The sequence below is a fragment of the Equus przewalskii genome, chromosome 28 (genome assembly GCF_037783145.1).
Source record: "Equus przewalskii isolate Varuska chromosome 28, EquPr2, whole genome shotgun sequence".
In the NCBI taxonomy this organism is placed as follows: Eukaryota; Metazoa; Chordata; class Mammalia; order Perissodactyla; family Equidae; genus Equus; species Equus przewalskii.
The window spans coordinates 15152107-15171542 of record NC_091858.1 but is presented as its reverse complement, the minus strand read 5'-3'; the positions used below and the strand labels follow the sequence as shown (position 1 = coordinate 15171542).

At 40.6% G+C, this 19436-nt stretch overlaps 1 protein-coding gene across 2 annotated transcripts in view; it reads left to right on the top strand.

Annotated features, from left to right (window-relative positions):
- Nucleotides 1–12144, top strand: part of LONRF1 (LON peptidase N-terminal domain and ring finger 1) — a 67429-nt gene extending 55285 nt beyond the window's left edge. Inside the window, exon 13 of one of the 2 annotated variants that reach the window (XM_070598531.1) lies at nucleotides 11962–12144. The gene's annotated coding sequence lies outside the window, so the exon portion shown is untranslated. The remainder of the gene's footprint in view (nucleotides 1–11961) is intronic. The other variant, XM_070598529.1, reaches the window with a different exon arrangement.
- Nucleotides 12145–19436: the final 7292 nt, after the last annotated feature.

The following is a 19436-nucleotide window of genomic DNA, read 5'->3' as shown; positions in this document are numbered from 1 at the left end:
TCTTTTTATGGCTGAATAATATTCCATTGCATATATATGCATCACAGTTTGTTTATTCAACCATTGACGCACATTTGGGTCTCCACTTTTTAGCTGTTATGAGTAGTGCTGCTATGAACATTCATGTACAAGGATTTGAGGACCTATTTTCAGTTCTTGTGCATCTATACCTAGGAGTGGAATTTCTGGGTCATGGGGCAATTCTATGTTGAACTTTTTGAGAAACCGCCAAACTGTTTTTTACAGTGACTAAACCACTTTACATTTCCACCAGCAATATAAAGGGTTGCAATTTCTCCACGTCTTTTATGACAGTTATTTTCCATACTTTTGATGATAGCCAGCCTCTGAGTGTGAAGGAATACCTTGTGGGGTTTGTTTGTTTGTTTGTTTTCATTTGTTTTATTGAGTTCATAATGGTTTACATCAATGTGAAATTTTGTGTTGTACATTATTTCTTGACTGTCACCACATAAGTGCTCCCCTTCACCCCTTGTGCCCACCCCCCACCCCCCTTCCCCTGGTAACCACTGAACTGTTGTCTTTGTCCATGTGCTTGTCTATATGCCACATATGAGTGAAATCATCTGGTGTTTGTCTTTCTGAGTCTGGCTTATTTTGCTAAGCATAATTCCCTCCAGGTCTTTCCATGTTATTGCAAATGGGATGAATTTATTTTTTTTTCTGGCTGAGTAGTATTCCATTGTATATATATATCACATCGTCTTTATGCAATCATTGGTAGATGGGCACTTGGATTGTTTCCATGCCATGGCTATTGTGAATAGTGCTACAATGAACATAGGGGTGCGTATGTTATTTTGGATTGTTGATTTCAAGTTTTGGGGTAGATACCCAGTAGTGGGATAGCTGGGTCATATGGTAGTTCTATTTTTAGTTTTTTGAGGAATCTCCATACTGTTTTCCACAGTGGCTGCAGCAGTTTGCATTCCCACCAGCAGTGTATGAGGGTTCCCTTTTCTCCACACCTTCTCCAACATTTGTTATTTTTAGTCTTAGTGATTATAGCCATTTTAACAGGCATAAGGTGGTATCTTAGTGCAGTTTTGATTTGCATTTCCCTGATGATTAGTGATGCTGAACATCTTTTCATCTGTTTATTGGCCATCTGTCTATCTTCTTTGGAAAAATGTCTGTTCATATCCTCTGCCCATTTTTTGATCAGATTGTTTGGTTTTTTATTTTTCAGTTGTGTGAGTTCCTTATATATTATGGAGATTAACCCCTTGTCAGATAAAATGATTTGCTAATATTTTCTCCTAATTGGTGTGTTGTCTCTGTTTTGATTCTCGTTTCTTTTGCCTTGTAGAAGCTCTTTAGTCTGATGGTCTCTCATTTGTTTATTTTTTCTTTTGTTTCCCTTGTCTGAGAAGACATGGTATTTGAAAAGATCCTTTTAAGTTTTATGTCAAAGAGTGTACTATCAATATTATCTTCCAGGAATTTTATGGTTTCAGGACTTATCTTCAAGTCTTTGATCCATTTTGAGTTTGCTTTTGTGTATGGCATGAGATAATGATCTACCTTCATTCTTTTGCATCTGGCTGTCCAGTTTTCCTAGCACCATTTATTGAAGAGACTATCTTTTCTCCATTGTATGTTCTTGGCGCCTTTGTCAAAGATTAGCTGTCTGTAGATGTGCAGTTTTATTTCTGGGCTTTCAGTTCTGTCCCGTTGATCTGTATCTCTGTTTTGGTACCAGTACCATGCCATTTTGATCGCTATGGCTTTGCAGTACATTTTGAAGTCAGGGCTTGTGATGCCTCCAGCTTTGTTCTTTGTTCTCAGGATTGCTTTAGCAATTCGGGGTCTTTGGTTGCCCCATAAGAATTTTAGGATTCTTTGTTCTATTTCCATGAAGAATGTCATTGGGATTCTGATTGGGATTGCACTGAATCTGTAGATTGCTTTGGGTAGTTTGGACATTTGAACTATGTTTATTCTTCCAATCCATGTGCATGGAATCTCTTTCCATCTCTTAACATCGTTATCAATTTCTTTCAGTAATGTCTTATAGTTTCCACTTACTTTTTCTTGTAAAGGCTGTGAATATGTGGTCTCCTTATCTTCACAACAACCCTATGGGATGGTACGATTACTATCAGCATTTCCCAGAGGAGGAAACTGAGGCAGAGGACATTAAATGGCATGCCGCTGACAAAGAAGCCACGCAAACGGTTGGTGGCAGAAGGCAGCTAGGCTGCAGACCACCGCTTGGCTTGTTGATCGGTTCTAATCCTAAAGGCTTGATGTGAAGGGACACCAAAGACTCAGTGTGACACAAATTATAGTTAGTTAGCTCTACTTCTAAAGCTTCTTCAGTCATATCCTAAATGGAAAAACCTATTTTTTATTTTGGTAAAATTATCCCAAATGATTGATGTATTCACCATCCTTCAGCAAAATATATGGTTTTAAAATTTTCCCTCAAAGTTATATGTTAAAAGCAATCAGGATGATCATTAAATATCACCTGTATTCAAAGAGAGATTCTGGAAGGGAAATGCAGCAAGTTTAAACGTGTAGTTTCAAAATCTCAGAAAACCAAAAAAAAAAAAAAAAAAAAAATCAGTGCTCAAGTTTAAGTTTTGCATGTACACAACCTTAACCTCTGTAAAGCCATCCCACTTCCCTACCCCCACCCCCAGCAAGCACTTAGGAAAAATTTCTGTCTCCATCCAACTCAGGCCTCCCGCACAAAGGCTGCGCCACTGACAGGCGTGTGTCTGTGGCAGACTTTCAAAAGCAGCAGACAACAATTTAATTAGCTCTAAGTCAGAAAATCTCTGTGAACCCCAGCAAGTCAGTAGACCATAAGCCTCACTAGCAATTATCAGCAAAAGATTATTCATGTGGAACCAGGATGCCTAACATTGGGCAATCCAAGATGGAATATTTATAATTTGCTGCAAATGACTAGCAATGAAGAATGACATTAAAATGCAACAGCATTAATTCTGCCAGAATCCTTGATTTAGAAAGAACTCATTCAAAAAGATGTAAAACACAGGAAAACCCCAATAGATAAATGGTCAAAGGGCAGACAATTTGCAAAATAATTTTACAGGCACCTTGTAAAGTTTTTCTCAAAAAAAGTGACTACATGAATATTTTACGTAGGAAAATGTTAATGCCAGTGAGAGTGGGTTGCAGTGTGTTACTCATATATGTATTTATATAACTACTTATCATGTAATTCCCTCACTTGAATAATTTCTTATATTAAGCAGCCCTTAAAATCTGTCCCAAATCTCATTTATGATGCTAAACACTGCTTTGGGTTAAGAGGTGATTTTTGGCTTTGAAGGAAAGTGTTCTGACTTGAGAATTTGTGAGAGTTTTGATCAAAGAATCTAATAAAATAACCCAGATGAGCATGTGTACCAGGCACCCGGCTTCACTTTCCTTATGGTACACACCCCCCCCAAACCCCAGACACAGTACAATTCAAATCCAAAAGTGTACCCCGGTTCTTTAAGGCTGACCCCATGACAACCTGTAGAAAGCAGACTATAAGATTTCACCCTACAAAGTCATAAAAATAAGTTCAAATTTTCAAGAGTTGTAGGCAAGTAGAATGTTATTTTTCTTGCATTCTTATAGGATTATTGGAACTACTTAATCTTTTTAGGGTTTTCACTGCCTACTCCTGCTGACCTTACTAATCGGTATGGATTAGGTTTGGCTGTGAGCCATGGAAAACTCGAAATAACATTTTCTTAAACAAGATGGAAGAAAGAGTCCAAGTAGGTGGTAAAGAGCTAGTGTGATGGTCACATAACTCAGAGCCCCGGCATCTTGTTGCTCTGTAGTACCTGGCCTCGGCCTCGTGGTCCAGGCTGTAAAAGCATATTCCAGGCAGCAGGATGGAGGGAAAGATGAGGAAGAGGAAAAGAGTGTGTGCTTCCGCTGCCTTTAGAGAAAGGGTCTTTGTCATAGTTCTAAAACATACCCACAAATCCCATGACACTCCCATCAAGAGGTGGCATATATTTATTGTCCCCTCCCCTTGAATGTGGCCAGAACTTTAGAAAGTGGCAAACGTGATGCTGTGTAATTTCTCAGGTAGGTAGAAACAGACATGAAATTTATGCCAATTTCTCTTGGGATATTCACACTGGGAGCCTTCAGTCATCAGTAAGAAGGCTGACAACCATGAAATCTCCAAGCGGGGAAGGAGAGTAGAGGGGCAGAGAGGAAGATAGAGACGGGGATGGGAGAAAGAAGGAGGGTAGGAGGGGACAAGGGAGAGAGAAACTGGCAAAGGCAGCTTTTTAATTATCCTGAGCTATTAAGAATTCCATTGCTGTACCAAAAAAGGAGAACAAGTATTAGGGGACAAATAGCCGTCTTCACCACAGTATGTATGTAGGAGTGTAGCAGTTTTTATAAATGTTCAAATTTTCTTGATTTAGCAACATACAAAGTTAGATTCCAAAAGACGCATGATCATCAGGCTTTACAGATATCTATATAGATGTCGAATGCTAACCACTCTGCCACCTACATTGGGCAGAAATCACTCTTGAAATCTTTCTTTTTTTTTTTTTCTTCCCAATTCTCTCCAGACCTCTTTTTTGGTGAGAAAGAATTTTTTTATAAAGGTAATATATCAACACCAGCACACTTTCAAATGATCTATAGAACAGTATAAAATGAAAAAGTCTTTGTCCTCTGCACCTCAAAATCCCTCAGTTCTCTTTACCCAGAGGGAGCTGCTATTGGCAGTATATTGTGAATTCTCTCAGAAATTTCATTCCATGACCAGACTATATATGTATATCTCAACAAAACAAATAAACCCACACTAATAAAGTACACTGTAGATACTTCTATAAGCCTTACAATTTCTCCACATGAAATATATGTTGGAGCTCTTTCCATGTGAGCAGGTGCAAATAAACCTCTTTTTATTGATGCACAAAACTTACATATATTTAAATTGTAGAATTTCATAAATGTTGCCATATATATACACTCACGAGACTATCAGCGTAATCAAGATAGCAAACATATTCATCACTAAACTTTTTCTCAGGCCTTCCCTCCGCTCCACCCAGACACCAGGCAATCGCTGATTTACTTTCTGTTGTTATAGATTAATTTGGCACGGACAGTGGGAGGAGGCTGGATCTATTCTGGAGATAAAGTGCCAATGCCTGCATCCCGGAGACATTTAAAGAGGCCACAGAAGCCGTCCTTCTTAGTGAAAAAAAAAAGAAGCAGGAGAGAGAGGCTGAGAGCTCCTAATACTTGAGTAGATAAAGGAGACACATGTTCCTGTAAGTGGCTCCAGAATTAAGCAACTGAGTGCAGATGCTCAGATTGGGGCCAGTTCCAGCAGGCAGGGTCTTCATCGCAGCTAGCTGCCACGGAAGTGGCTATTTCTGGAAAAAAAACACCTGAGCAGGAACTCCTTTTCTGAAGCCTACTCCTCTTTCACACGTTCAGGAAGTATTAATCGGGTGCCTACCATGTCCTGGGGGTTTTGCTTTGTGCTGGAGCAAAGTCTTGAACTTGAGCTCCTCTTAGTCTACTTCCAGGTTAATTGGAGTTTTCTAGATATGGTGCATTCAAAACAAAATATAGAAATGAAGTGGATAGTGAGGATAGGAACATAACTACCATTGCACTTTGTTTTCATTAAAATGCGTTTATTGATCACATGGATGGCCTTTTTAACAAGTGAAAATAATGCCTTAAACTTTAAAGTAATTTACTAATAAAATAGTATTTTATCAATTTTGTAGATTGGGTTTCATTGCTAAAGTAGTTTGGAAACCCCTGATCTATGCTAACCTCCTACAGCGTATAGGAACCCCCTCCCCACAGCACATATCAGTGGTCCTCAGACTCGTCGCTCCAGTGACAATGCAGCCCGTTCCATTTTCAGAAGTTCTACTAGAAATTTTTTCTGTTCACCTTTGTTACCTCACATCTGGATTTTTGTTGACCTGCCACTCACTTTGATTTCCACAGAATCTCATGGGGATATCTGTTTTCGTTCTGTTTCTAGTCTCACATACCTTTTATCACAGAAGCTCCTCTTCTTTTTGATCTGGTTAGGCTCTGCAAAATGAACAACCCTGAAACTTAAAGGCTTAAAACAAGAGAAATTGATTATATCTTATGATTCTGCGGGTTGACTGGGTGGTTTTCCTGATGGTCTCACCTGGGTGACCGCATTCAATTGGCTGATGGGCTGGGGGCATCAGCTAGGGTGCCTTGGTGCGCTCCACATGGTCTTTCCACATTGCTGGCTTGGGCTGCTTCACAGCATGTTGATCTCAGTGAAGCTGGAATTTTTACGTGGCAGCTGGCTTCCAAGAGGGAGAAAGCAGAAGCTCAGACATCTCAGAATCTCACTCCTGTTGCATGCTGACAGGGACAGAGGTCAAAGCAAGTGGAGTAAGTTACAAGGCCAGGCCAGATTTGAGAGGAAAGGAAATAGACTCCACCTCTTAGTGGAAGAAGCAGCAAGTGCAAGCAGTGAAGAAGGGAACTGATGGGGGCCATATTTGTGCATAACCAACCACATCCCCAAAAGCTATTAATAAGACATTGACCCCCATAGGCTCTAAAGGCTAAGAGAGGTTTATACCTGTGGTCCTCAATGCATTTTCATCCAACAGGAGAAGGAATTATTCTTCTAAGAGCTTTAAAATCACATAGGATCGGGCAAACCTTTATGCTTTGGGGGTCTCCACCTGGGACCGAGAATTAAATAGACATAAGACAGATGAACAGGAGAAAAGCATACAAATTTTATTTTTACATGTACTTGGAAGACTCTACAAGAAAATGAAAATGCAAAGAAGTGGCAAAAGGTAAACGCTTTCATACTAAGTTGAACAAAGAGAGGCAATTGTGGAAAAGTAACTACATGTATATATAAACATATTTATATGGGGAGGCTAAAGGCAGGTTTGAATTATTTTCACAAGATCTGTTTTACAGAATTCTTTCGGCCTCGACTCCTTGCCTCTGGTGATAAGAATATTTCTTTCCCCCGATATAGAGAGGACATCTTTCACAGAGGAGTTCCAGCTCCTGTTTTCAGGAAGGAAATGGGAGGTCAGAGCATCTATCTTGCACCTGCTGTTTTTCAAGCATCTTTAGCTCAAAATAATCCTTATGGCTCGTGGCATATTTTGGGGTGGCATATCTGCCACCCTTCACTAGTATAACTTCTACTCGGTACCTATTTCCAAAGAGGATCAGTTTCAACTATAAGGAAAATCTGTTGGGCAGGTAACCTCTCCAGGATGACTGTCGCATACGTCATAGGGGGTTTTCTAGCAATTGATTTGTTTATGCAGGCTGGTCACTCAGCTGAGGTGGCAAAAGGGAGCTGAATTCCAGCCTTTGCTCCTCTCACGGAGCTTTGTACCCCTGTGTGGGACAGAGTCTCCCTGTAGAAATCTACAGCTGCTCCACCCATATTGGACACGGCACCACTGACTTTCACATTGTGCAGATCTGAAGAGGCCTGGCATCTACTGCTTGTCACCAAGCCATAGTGGCTTGCTACTTTTCCCATGCTGAAACCTTGCGTGACCTCCTAGGCTTTGTCTTAAACTTGCCATGCTCAATTTTTTTTTTAATTCAGTATTCTTCCTAATCTTTTGCTAAATATTATTGACTGATTTGAGCAGTTCTTACACGTGGTTTTGTCAAACAGAATTGTTCCTATGAGCCAAAGAACAATGTCTTATGCATCAATAATTTTCTTGTGAGTTTTCTATTATTTCTACTGTTGTTTCCATTGTTATTGTGTGCTTCTTCAAAGAAGCACTTTTAACAGCCTTATTGTTTTTGCGTTTATTGAAGATAATGGAGTAAATGATGTTCGTCAAAGTACCTCATTACTAAATGTAAACATAGCAGATACACACTAGACAAATGACTAACACCATGGACAAAACTATATTCAAATGAAAATGATGGTGCATAACTGTTACTGCCATCTGTTGGTCGTAGGCAGAGTTGATACATTTTTGCTCTGGAAAATAGTTTTGCTCCTATTTGTGACGGCTTGTAAGTTACAAGTTTGGCAGTATAAGACTTTCCATATATAACCATAAAGCTCTGGAGAAGAGTCAGGTTCTAGGAGCCGTCGTGAAGTATGAGTCACTGTTTTATAAGCACTAAATGTCTACTTTTAGAGTGCTTAAGTAGCCACGCTTATAGTCAATTTTTAAAGTAATTGCGTTTTTGTAAAACCAGCATTTTACGAGTTGAATGAGTCTTGAAAACTTTAGTTAACATAGTTAAACCATCCCAGTGAGATGATAATCCATTCCCCCTTTTTTTTTTTTGCAGAAAGAAGATTCCATATTATTTACAGCAGATAACTTCTAGATTAAATTTCAATGTAAAGACCTTTTCCCTAATTATTATCTACCTCTTTTGATGCTACAATGTAAGCTCATTCTCTCTCCTCATTTTGATTGTAACTAGGTCTGTATTCACTCTAAAAGAGCCTCTCCTCAGCACCACATATTTCTGCTTTAACAATCACTGCTGTGAGCTCATCTCCCCTGGGAGACTTTGCCCTTTCTTCCTTGGGGTCCCCATTGGGCCTGCAACATATTTCTGTCACACCAGAATGCCGCATTAGTGAATGTATTTGTTACATGTCTGCCTCCTCTTACTAGCTTGGACATGCCATTGAGGGCCGCCATTTTTGAATCCCTAGCAGCACCTACCTCAGTGCCTTAATAAATGCCTAATAAATATCTACTGAAGAAATAAGAGTTCCTAGCTATTCCTCAGAGTTTCATATTCCACCACTTACTCCTCAGTTTTCTGGCTCTCTTTTAGGCCCTGTCTAAACTCTCTAACAGCTCTTTACAAGTAGAATAGATCAAATTGTTTATTTTGATGATGATAGCTATTTCTAACTTGATCATTGTGGCTTCCTAAATGAGGATTACCAGCAGCTGCTCCTTTGACTACTTCCACTGAAACGGCATTCTTGAAAGTTTATTTACAAATGGCACCTCACATATTTTGTCTGAGAAGTCTATGAGGTAGCCAGGTGTGGAGGATGCTCTCTCTGCTACATCCTGGTGTGTGACTTTGGAGGTCCCATCATTTGTGGGCTCAAATTCCTTGTCCTTAGATGAGAAGTTTGGGTTGGATGATCTCTAAGCTTTCTCGCGAGTCTAAAGGTCTCCGATTCTACTGAGGTTTTATACAGAAGCGCTGGGACTCGAATCTCTGTCTTCAAACTCCTATTCCAGGGATCTTTCCACAACAATTAGTTTCCCCTCCATGCTCCCTTTACAGAGTTTGAACAATTAGAAGCAAATTCGCTTTGAACGTGTTGTTCTGTAATGCTGATTTAAAGGTATTTTCCACTAGGACTCCATTTTCTTTTTCTTGTTGTTTGATAGCCATGCTTACTTATCGCCAGTGTTCTTTTTCTCATCTTAAGTTTCTCCCCTTTTTGCAGTACTCTACTTTTCCCCTTATTTAATTTAATTAGCCTTCTGTTATTTTTCTGATTCACTGTTTCTCCTCAATTCAAAGCTTATGAATAGTCTCTGCAAACTTTATGAATATTGCACTCTACTTCATCCTCCAAGTCTTCGGTGGAAATACAATACTTGAGATTTCAGAAAAGTGAAATAAATCTCCCTGAAGTACTTTCCTCATGTTACTTCCCTATGAAAAAGCCTGCATTCCATCTTTTCTACAACTCCTCTTCGTGCTTTTGAATGCAGCTGTGCAAAGGCCCATTGACAAAGGAGAAGAGACTGCATTCAGGAGTTGCCATTTGTTCGGAAAGTCTGGGAAGAGAGTAAGAAATAAAATTATGGAGGTAACTAGACTAGGTGTTTACAAAGCGGCTTGCATCAAGATGGAAGTGTAGGTCCTTGTATGAGGTCAACAGGAGGATGTCTGGGAGACACTTGTTCTGAGGATGGGGAATCCTAGAGAGAAATCTTGGCAGGAGATGTATATTTTGGAGTCGTGAACATAAGGATGGTAATTGATGCCATGGGATCTCACTGGAAGGCCATGTAAAGAGAGAAAAGTAAGGACTCAGGGCAGAACCCTAAACAACTCTGACTTTTATGGGATAAACGGAGTATAAGAAACCCACAATGGAAATTTGAGTAGGAAAGATGATACAAATAGGAGAGGATGAGTGGATAACTGTATTTAACATTCATTCATTCACCTATTCAACAAAAATGTACAAAGCGCTACTTTAGGCTGTGGGAATTCAACAGGGATAAGAAAATCATGGCTGCTTTCCTCAAGTTTGAATTCTAGAGGGGAGACAAACATTAAACATATAATTGCCCAATTACTTTTTGGATAAGTGCTTTGGAAAAGGCATAGAGCTTGCATGAGAGGCATGGCAGGGCAACTGGACCCAGTCTGTGGGATTCCGGAAGGTCTTCCTGAATAAGCGGATTTGATCTGAACTCTGAAGGATGAGTGTGCATTAGCAAAGTAAAGGGACAGAGGGAGGTCAATTCAGGCGGACAACACTCTGTGTTGACAGGAAAATTAGGCATTCAAAGACTGAAAGACCAGTCAGGCAGAAGGGCAGAAAGTTGGGGGGAGAGCGACTTGAGAAGAGTCTAGTGAGTTCGGTAGACATGCAAGCTAAAGATTGTTCTCTTTATCACGTGGCCAATGGGATGTCTTTAAGCAGGAGAATAATGTGATTGTATTCTGACTTTAAGAGTCAGTGTGATTCTGGTGTTTCTTCCCTACAGAAACTGTGTATTATACCTCTTTAGGTATACTTTGTGATACCTAGCAAAGTACTCAAGTACTTTGCTAAATACATACCTATTAATGATGAAGGAAGGGAGAAAAAGCAGGCCCTAAGCTGGCCTTGGGCAGGCTACATTCTTATCCCCTCCTTTTGCTTCTAACAACTTCAAGGTTCCTTAAGCTCAAGGAAAGCTTCAGCTTTTCTTTCTTCTTCTTCAACTGATATTTGTTGAAGGGAATTCCACTGCAGCGATAGCCTTAGTTACATACATTCTGTACTAAAATAAACTAATTTTTTTCTATTTATTTTCTGCATAGAAATAAAGTATAAGCAATGTTCAATTTTTTTCCTTTATTCAATGATTATTTATTGAGCACCTGCTAGTTTCCATGCAATGCACGTGACTTTAGAAGGAGCCAAAATCGCCCAAAAAGAAAAATCGCTTCAATACAAGTAACAATTGTGTTTTACTAAAAGTCCATATGTCGTACATATTTTCGGATACTCTCAAAGTCTTTTCCAGTAAGAACTAAATTATAAATGATAGTTAAGTTTTCAGACCAGTCCAGAAAATCATATGTAACTTGATGGTAGTAACAAAAGAGCTGACTCAAGTCCTTTCCGTGTGTCTGTCTGTCTGTCATTATGGAAAGAGGTTGTATAGTGCCTCTCCTTCTTTTCTACATATGGATTTTTCAGCCCAAATTTTGAGATAGATGAGGTTTATCTTTGATTCTTCCATTTACTTTCTTTCTCTTTCATAGTGGTGTGCTCTCTCTAGACCCTCAGGCATCCAGCAGCGTGACCTTGGGACCCACTCCCCTGCCTACATGCAGCACTGCATTGAGGACTGTCCCCTTCCCCATAGATGTCCTGTCTGTTTTGACTGATGCACTCATGTCACCTGGGGTGAAAACCAAATAAATGGCTGAGGCAGAGGTGGGCTTAGAGGAAAGGAAGCTCGGAAACGTAAGGAATGCATAGTCTGCAGGGAAGACAGACAGTGAGCTATTACTTAAGTATAATTGAAATAAGTACAAGAAGTTGAGGGTGCGATGAGAGAATATAATACAGTGATCGGCCAAGCCTTGGATGTAGGAAACACTCTCTCAGTGAGGGTGACTCATGAAGGATGAACAGGAGTCTTTATGTAACGTAGAGAGATTCCTAATCTTCTATTCCAACTCCTCTTCTGTTCTCAGGTAAATTCCAGCTTCCTGTTGCCCGGGGTCTCCAAAAGCGTCATCCTCCCCAGGCCAGCTCCAGGACATGTGCACTGACAGGGTGTCAGCTACCCTGGATTGGGAGCCCCTAGGATAATCAAAGCCCTCTGCATCCATGTCCACAGCCTATGACATTCTGTTCAAGAGTCAGATTGACCATGTGAACCAGCGGCTCTGAGTCGTGTGTGTCAAGAAAACAGGCTTAGGCATTGGGTCACGTTGGGTTCAAACCCTGACCTTACCTAAAGAGCTGTGTAACTTTGGAAGCATATCTTAACCTCCCTAAGCCTCAATTTCCTCATCTGTAGAACAGGGAGAAAGAATGTCTGTCTTGTATTATGTATCGGTAGGATGATTTGACTGTAATAAGCAGAAACCCCTACTTAAACCAGCTTAAACAATAAGGAGATTTATTATCTCATAGAAAAGGCAGCCTGCCCCAGGGACACTATATCAGCACTCTGGTTGCATTTCTCTGTGTCTATTGATCACCCCCCACCTCCTCCCCATGTAGGCTTCAACCTCAGGCAAGTAACAAGATTCCAGGAATTAGACTAAGGTTCAACGTGGAATAGAGAAAGAAGAGAAACTCCTTCTTCTCATGGCTCTCTCTTAGGAGTGAGAAAACACTTCCCAGAACCTCTGGCACACTTCCCAAGTCTTTTTGGCCAAAATTTGGTCATATGCACATTCCTGAAATAGAAACTGGGAAAGGAATGGGAGGACCCTCAGACAAATCGGGGCCACCCTAACCCTGAGCGTGAGGTGAGTTTCCTGGAGCGCATGGCTTGGGGAGGTGGATCAGTGAACAGAATTAGGGTTCTGTGGAATAGAAGAAAGGGATCAGGGATGCTGAGGAGGACCCGCTATAGAGTGCGGGAAGGATTCAGTGAGAATCACATGTCAATTGCTTGTTACTAATATAAATAATTAATCAACATTAACTTGGCAAAAGGACAATGGGGGAAGTTTCTGCAGTGTTACAGAAGCCAAAATAACTGGTGCCTTCACCTCAAATCTGTGGCATTTGCTATAACAATCTACTGTACTCCTTTCCCCCAAAATATTATATCCCGTTCTATAACAACAGGGCTGGCAGTTGACAGGTACCTGGGAGCTGGACGAGCTGTGACATCTGGAAAGACCTCTAGAAAACCCTGTAGTATGCTAAGGTCAAAATAAGTCATGAACTGATAGGTGTTCATCCCTAAAGGCGGGCATCTCAATGGAAGATGCCTGGATCTCCTCCAGCATCTTAGAGACCACGCACCGGAGGTGCACTTGGGCCCTTCAAGCTGTCAGAGACGATCATCACCATGGCTTTCTGTCTCCAGCTTCCCTCTTCTGTAAACATCCACACCATGCTCCACAGATCCCTGCTACACCACCCCATCCTCCAACAACTGACCCCGAATATTGGATCCCAACAAGAGCTCCAGTAATGAATCCTTGTACAAGGGGAAGCCCCTTCATCTTAGAAATGCAAGCTCAGGACTTCTTCAGAGCCTTCTACCAGGCAAATCTAGGGAAACTCTACAGGAGAAAGCCATGGTGGTGGAGTTGGTGTTAGTTCTGAACTGTTTTAGTTCTTCTAAATGCGGTCAGCCTGACCTCAAAAAGCTGCCTCCTTGGCTCCTGACTGATACTCTCACTTGGCAGTTCACTTCTTTTATTTTGTTTTTCTAGCCCGTTTGGCACCTTACCTTAGTTTCCACTCACTGCTTGGCCCCTGGGATTGCTGACCCAGTTTAGAATGTTTGTTTTGGCTCTGACTTTGCATTCCTCGGGGATCTCCTTTCAGTGTTCACCTGTCTGTACACTGCACCACCACTTCCAGCACTGGAAGCCCCATTCCTCTGCCCCTTCCCAACCCCTCTGACCCAGGAAGGCAGTTGCAGAAGAGAATTCTATCGTGGAGAATCTCATTCTTCCTTTCCCTCTGCCCTACGAAGGATGCTATTCCTTCCAGGTTCTGAAGAAGTGGGAGGAAAGGGATCTGATTGAATTGATTCCATCTCATGTGTGAATTAATAATACCCATTTAAGCCTTAAGCTTATATCTTAAATGTGTTTCTGGTTTTTAGAGGTAAATAAATGTAACAGTACAAAGTGAAATATTGAATATTTGGAGTCCAGGAAGTCTCAGTGGTGTAAGCCACTCCGTCCTGGGAGGTGGGATCTCCCCAAGTCTACCCTCAGCTGTACCTTATTTTTCACCTCTTTTGTTACCCTACTCCTGAATTCACAGGTCCCATAACAGTTTCCATTTTTCAAATGACTTCTGGGGTTGTCATAGTGGGGATCACAGGTATGAGAGAACACAGATATTTAGTTTTTTTGTGGGATCCGGCTGTTTTGGTAGCAAAACACATTTGCTTTAGCCAATATTGACTTTGTGTGTGTGTGTGTGTGTGTGTGTGGAGGAAGGTGGTCGCTGGGCTAACATCTGTGCCAGTCTTCCTCTATTTTATGTGGGATGCCGCCACAGTGTGGCTTGATGAGTGGGGCTAGGTCTGTGCCCAGGATCCAAACCTGCAAACCCCAAGCAGCCAAATTGGAAGGGGCCACCGAGCCGGCCCCCCAATATTGATTCTTTACTGTTTTCCTTTGCTCATTGCAGAGGGCTGATGTTCAGAACTATCTGCGTCCAATTTCTGCCTGAACGTTTACTCCAATTATTATTACTTTGTGTTTTCTGCCTCACTCTATAGAAGAGCTCCACAAAAGGGAAATGAAAGACAAGAGGGAGAATAAATTAGACTTAGAAAGAAATAAACTAGGTTTTAAAATGTAAAATAAACGATGTCTTGAATTTTCGTAGACGTCAATTGAGGTTTTATTCCTTCCTTCTACCTTGTTGTAATGGAATGTTATGAACTGCAGGTAAGCAAGACCTGCTGCTGGCGTGATTAACTTTCACCTGCTTAACTTCTGTAGCAGATATTTTAAAATATAATGACGCTGTTAAGGTTAGTGTGCTATTGTGTTATAACAATAAATGTATATTTTGGTCTTCATTCTCAGCTCCTGGCCAGAGCTCCCAAAAGCTTTGTAATTTCCTAAGTGAGGAAGGTACTAAGAGCATCTTTCATCCTATTATTTGGCCTTTGACCCCAGTTCTCGACACAGAGCTCCTAAATCCCTTGGAATTTCCTGGATGAGAGGAGCCTCTTTTGTTCTAATGAGGCAACTTTTGGTGGGTTACTGGATAGCTTCATGATTGGCGCTGGTCACCAGAAAGACCAAGCCACGATTAGAAGCTTAGAGCTTTCAGCTCCACTCCCCATCCTCCAGGGAGGGGAGAGGAGCCAGAAATGGAGTTAATAATCAATCAAGCCTCTGTAAAAATTCCTCATCTACAGTGTTGGAGAGCTTCCAGATTTAGTGAACACATCCACATGTAGGACGAGTGGCACACCCCAATTCCATGGGAACAGAAGCACTGCGCCTGGGACCCTTCTGGACTTCGCTCTATATATTGCTTCATCTGCCTGTTCATTTTTATCCTGTTTCATATCCTTTATTATATTATAAACTGATAAAAATAAGTAAGCATTTCCCTGAGTTCTGTGAGATATTATAGCAAATTATTGAATCTGAGGAGGGGATCGTTGGAACCCCCAATTTGTATTCAAGGTGAACAGAAGTGTGGATAACCTGGGCACCCATACTTAAGATCAGCCTCTGAAGTGGAGTCAGTCTTGTGGGATTGAGCCCTTAACCTGTGGGATCTGATGCTAACTCCAGGTGGACAGTGTGAGAACTGAGTTGAATTACAGGACACTCAGTTGTTGTCAGAGAATTGGCTGATGTGGGAAAAACACATGAATCTGGTGTCAGGACTTTTGTGAGTAGAGAGTAGAGGAATAGAGTTTTTCTTTTCATTTAGTAAACTAAAGGTTAGCAGGGCCATTACCAGTGATGTCCGGTTATATGTATGAACCACGTGTTGATCCCTGAGTCAGAGATGCATATGAAATTTTGTGTGGTTTTGGAGACTCTAAGGATATAGAAATATCTGTAATTAACCCTTTACTTGCACTTACCACCAAACCTTTACTGAGAAAGCCTCTTTTACCCCTAAATCCCAGAACAGGAGCCTTTAAAATGTCTACATAGTGTGGGGGCCTGGAATTGGCCACCCCAAGATATGTCTCTTTGGCCTGAGGATTATTTGGGGCTGGTTACTTTTAATAAACTGCAGACAGGAAAGTAACTCTGAGAAGCAGAGTTTACTTACCCTTTGTTAAGAGACATTTACATTGTAAAGGAAATCTCCATCTGTAAAGGTGTTTCCCTCTCTGTACCAGGATGAAGTGGGGATGACCTTATCTCTAGAAACTCTTAATCAATGCCAAAGGCAAGGACTTAAATCTGCATTTGTTTACTGTACCTGTGTGGTAATCTCCCATGATCCACTCCCCCTCCATCCCCAACATCCTCCTTTGTCTTTAGCTGAAGATGATATTTAAGGTGGGGGCTTCAGCCATTTTGGCCAGTTGCTCAGCTTGCCTGAGCCTCTCCCATGTATACATGTTATAAAGCTTTGTTTAATTTTCCCCTGTTATTCTGTCTCATGTGAATTTAATTCGTTCTCTGGCCAGAAGAACCCAGAGATGGTAGAGGAAATGTCTTCCTCCCCTACAATAGACAGTTCTCTCAATCACTGCCAAGACCAAGTCATTAGTTACAATAACTCTAGATGTTTTTATAAAACTGATTAATAAAAGATTTGAATATATAAACATATATAACTTCCTGCAATATGTAAGACCTGTATAACTCAGGATATGATGATACTATGGAAGCCTGCAAAGGAAACAGGCCTGCTTTGGGGTTCTATTTGGTGTCCAAATACGAGGATACTGGAACATAACCAAACTCCAGAAAATTTCCATGAGCCAATGAACTGTTTTCCAGTGACTACTCAGGACTAGCGATAGTGGGCTGTACATGAGGCCAGAGGTTTATATCAATATCAAGTTGATATTAATATCAATTTGCAAGTTTGTTTCAATTAGATGAGCTTTAAGTTTGAGAATAAGCATATTGTTGGTATAGGATGTTTATCTTCCTTCCTAGAGTGATATTAATTTTGTTGTCTCAAAAAAAAAAAATGGATGATTCCTGGAACATTTATCTATTTACCATGGCAAAACCAGGAAATATGTCTATTGACACTCAAAATAAGAAACATACTTGCAGCTAGAAAAAAAAAACAATAGAAAAAAATAGTTTCCGAAATTGAATACCTTTCAAATGTTTATAGATTCTTTGTTTAATCTGAGCCACTGACAATAGTTAGCCAAACAGCACAGCACTTCTTATTTTCTGTTTGAGAAGCACAGACTGAGAAGAGCCAAAAGACTGAGAAATTACAAACAACTATAAAACTGCCCTCTTTTTTCCTAATTAAAGAGTAGGCTAGTCTGATTCACAAAAGGGCCTGAGTCAGAGAACACTTTATAAGAAAGGTAATTTATGGCAGCCCTTGACAAGGATAGGAGAATGAAATTTAAAAATTTTTCAAAATCAAATATAATAAAATAGAGACATTTGTAAGGCATTCGTTATTTGTATAAAAGCTACTACTACATTGGTTTCTAATTTTTCCTTTTTTGGAAAAAATGCATGTGCCATAGCACTCAGCGACTAAACGTTCCTTCATTGATTACCACTGGCAATATGGTCCATCTGGAATGACACCAAATTGCAGATTAGTAGAGTCCAAATTAATAAACTGTGTTGGCTTTGCCTATACATATCAGAGATATATCAGTTTGGAGGATATGTTTTTAACTTTCTCAGAAAACGAATTTACAGTTGTATGACAAAATGATTGTACATTTCTAAACGGCCACCAGAGGTCTACTCACCACTACAAATATTCGAGGCCGCGCTACTGAAATGTGAGCCACAGAGGATCAGTGTCCCTGTTGGTAGAAAATATGCCCTCCCTCAGACCTATTGAATCAGAACCTGCATTACAACATCCCCAGATGAGTTGTAGGTACAATAAAGTTTTGGAAGCTCTGTTCTAAGTTATGGGGAGAAAACATTTTATGTTCTATTTATGATCAAAATTAAAAGATTTTAACTCAGAGGATCTTGCCATCCAGTTTGAAGCTCAATCTCCTGTCTTGAGATTGGTTGGTTTTTCATAAAAGCATGACAGCTTGAAAACCATTCTCTCCTTAAAAGCACTCGCCCTACAGTGTTCCTTTCAGGACACACTCTAATCCCATAAATTATAGTTGTGAATCTTCCTTATTTAATCTCTGACATAGGTTTTTGGAACTCCAAAAGTTCTTAAGTATTACCTAACACTAGCCTAAATCTTCTCATTTTACAGAAGAAACCCTTGGGCAGGGGATTTTCAGAACATGATGATCTAAATGAGACTCCCTTCCCCTCCACTCCCAAATCCAAGAGAGTTGCCTTTCAGGAGCCAGGACCTATGGTGGATATAAACGAGGCCTTGGGTTCTTGGTAAGGACCCTCCCTCCCCACTTTTTTCTTTGAAGAAAAAAATGGTGCTGAGCTGGGCGAGCTCAGAGAAAGGGGCAGGGCTTGTCAATCAACACATGCACAAGCCTGCAGGTAGAGTGTCCACTCCGTCCTACTTGAAAGTGCCAAGATTTCCTAAAGGGACAAGTCTTCCTTGCCATGGGCACTGGGAGAGCCCAGAGTGACATAAGAGCGGGGATGCTTCCTCTAGGTGCCTCAGTGGGGCTATGATCAGCCTCTCTACCAAGCTTACAGGGAGGAGACCTCTTGGCCTGAGAGTTTCCTGATTTTTAGATTGGTACAAGAAAATAGGTCTCCAGTTGGCCAACAGAGAAAAATAATCATGTATCTAAAGGTGTCCAGACCCAAAGAGAGTACAAATAGATACAATAATCAGACCCAGTGGAACAGACCTGCTGGAGCAGACAAATGGGTTCCTAAATAAATGTTAAAAAGAGCGCTTAAGAACAAAACTGCAGAAGAACAAATAAAATAAAAAGACTTCGTAGGGCTTTTTTAAACCTTAGCAATTCAGTAGATGAATCAAGAGGGTGGATGGTGACTGATGAGACTTGTATTAGTGGCCTGGAAGATTGATGACGATCAGCATCACAAATCACAGAGGAAAACACACAAAGAGACAGAAATCACGAGAGATTTGGAAAATGAATGCAGGATACCTATCACTGGAATAGCAGACATTCTAAAAGAAGAAGAAGGAACATATGAAGCAGAAGAAACAATTTTAAATAACTTAGGAGAAAAGTTTCCTAAGCCAAAGAAAGACCTGAGTTTTCCGAGTAAAAAAGCTCAGAATTCTTGGCTGGATTGATAAGACAAACAGACAATTAAGCATATCCTGGTAAAACAAGTTTCCAGGCTTTTCCCTTTTTGACTGTCTTTGGACTTCTTATCTGCAACACAGGAAGCTAGAGGACAGTGGACTT